Consider the following 2,248-nt stretch of genomic DNA (forward strand, 5'->3'; position numbering starts at 1 on the left):
ATTAATCAGGTAATTGTATATCATCCATTGGCATTTCTTCGTTACAGTCAATTGCGATATTGTGAAGAACCGAACAAGCAATTATAACAGTTTGTATATTAGAGATTTGCAATCTCATCCCTAAGTGACAAAACTGGAAATCGTCGTTTCCAAACACCATAACAACGTTCTACAGGATTTCTAGTACGAATTTGAGATTCATTGTACAAGTTTTCTGGCCCTGCACGAGGGTTAAGGAATGGTGTGACAATATGCATAGTGTTAGCATAACCAGAATCTGCCACTATTAAGCTATTTCCCCATTTTTGTGTAACATGTATATCATGATTTATTTTTGAATGTGAAAATATTGTAGAGTCATGTGTTGAACCTTGCCAGCGAACAACAATATCCATAATTTTCCACTTAGGGGAGACTATAGTCTGGACCAAAGTGGATATATAGGTCCCGACTATATATATATATATATCCACCTTGGTCTGGACATTAAGCGAAAACCATCCTTTACAGTTACGGAAATATTCTGCATTTGGTCCACCTTGAATTAAATATTAAATTTAAAAATAAATAATTACTATATGATATTGTCATACTATAACGATAGTAAGTAATGAGTATAAAGTCCCCATAAAAATCATTATAACCTTGAAATCAAAGTTTAAATCAAGTTTTTTGTTTAAATTTGTAAAAAATTAGACATTTAAACAAATAATAACAATATTAACTACCTAGGTATTTGCAGTAGTAATAACTAATGTTTTTTTGTGGGAACTTGAAATTTTTATGTCTATTATTTTAGATACACAATGACATTTTTAAAACTTTGAGATTAGTTTTAAGCGAAAAAGTTTAAATTTATTAATAATATAATGCAATGTTTTATTATAGACAATAGTTGCCAGTGGCAAATAGTTAAATAATAAAAAATTGTTAAACACTATATTCATATATTTCATTTTTGTAATCTCCTCCCCCCGAAAAAAACTGATAGCTGCTGTGCCAAAAAATACATTATTATACCACTTTATAAATATATACCTATATAATTTATATTATTACAATTAAGATAAGTTTTTTAACTACTGTAAATCATAAACTAGGTAGGTACACCATTTTGTACAACAATTATTTAACTTACCAGGGCTTTGAATTTTAATATGAGTACAGTCAATGGCCCCAATAACCAACGGAAATTTGGCTAAACCATAACATTGTTTGTGCAGCTCTTTTATTTCGTCATTTGTTTCTGGCATTTTAACTATTTGAGGACGAAGTTTTGCCAAGGCTACACTTACATCATGTACGATAACACATGCAGCAGATTTACTTACACCCATGGCATCTCCAGCACTAATTAAAAAAGATCCCGTAGCATAAAATCTCAGAGCTAATAATAATTTTTGTGCAGGTGCTATAGCATTATTTCTGTGCTTGAAAAAAAAAAATTAGTATTTTATTTGGATTCATTTTTGAATAATGTATATACTACTATGTACATTACCTGTCTGTATTTTAGGATATTGTAGGGCCAATCATATTTAATATCATCATAACAGTTTCTTTAGATAATCTAAATCGGTTTTTAAAATCTAGTTCATCCCAAGTCCTAAAATGATCAACCCTAGCTAATTCGTGCAGTATACGGTCTACGTTGATAATTTAAATATTCTTGAAATTCAACGTCATCGTCATAAAAAAGTATTTCATTTTCAAAATTCATAGTTGTAACTTGTAAGTAAGTATCTGAATTCAAATTATAAAGAAAAAATAGAAGTGAATGTGAAACGTATTAAAATTTACTTGCTAAAATTATCACAATCAATGATAATTATTAAATTAACTAACAGTTAAAAAGTTAATCGGAAGAAATAGTAGTGGTTAGTTTAACTATATCAGTTAAACCTGATGGTTAACTTAAAAAAAAAGTTAACTCCAAAAACAGTTTAACTGGGACAACGTATTAACCGGCAGTTAAATTCTACTAACTGCCAGTTAAAGTCAATTGAAAAACCGGGCCTTATGGAATAAAAAGCCGTCTGTTTAATACAAAAAATATATTTAACAAAATTATTAATTAATAATAATTTAAAATGGTTTTATGGTAAGTAAACTATAGTTACAATATTATTATTACAATATTATTAGTAAACTAAGCTAAAATTGTTTTATAGTATAGGTACGGTATAAAGGTATAGTTATACAATACACTGATAGTTGATTACTTATATTTAATTATAATTCAATTTAT

The 2,248-nt window shown here is 28.2% G+C and overlaps 1 pseudogene; it reads right to left on the minus strand.

The window, feature by feature from the left end:
* Position 1: 1 nt before the first annotated feature.
* LOC103308947 lies at positions 2–1,693 on the minus strand (annotated as a pseudogene).
* Positions 1,694–2,248: the final 555 nt, after the last annotated feature.

Source organism: Acyrthosiphon pisum, chromosome X (assembly GCF_005508785.2).
Source record: "Acyrthosiphon pisum isolate AL4f chromosome X, pea_aphid_22Mar2018_4r6ur, whole genome shotgun sequence".
In the NCBI taxonomy this organism is placed as follows: domain Eukaryota; kingdom Metazoa; phylum Arthropoda; class Insecta; order Hemiptera; family Aphididae; genus Acyrthosiphon; species Acyrthosiphon pisum.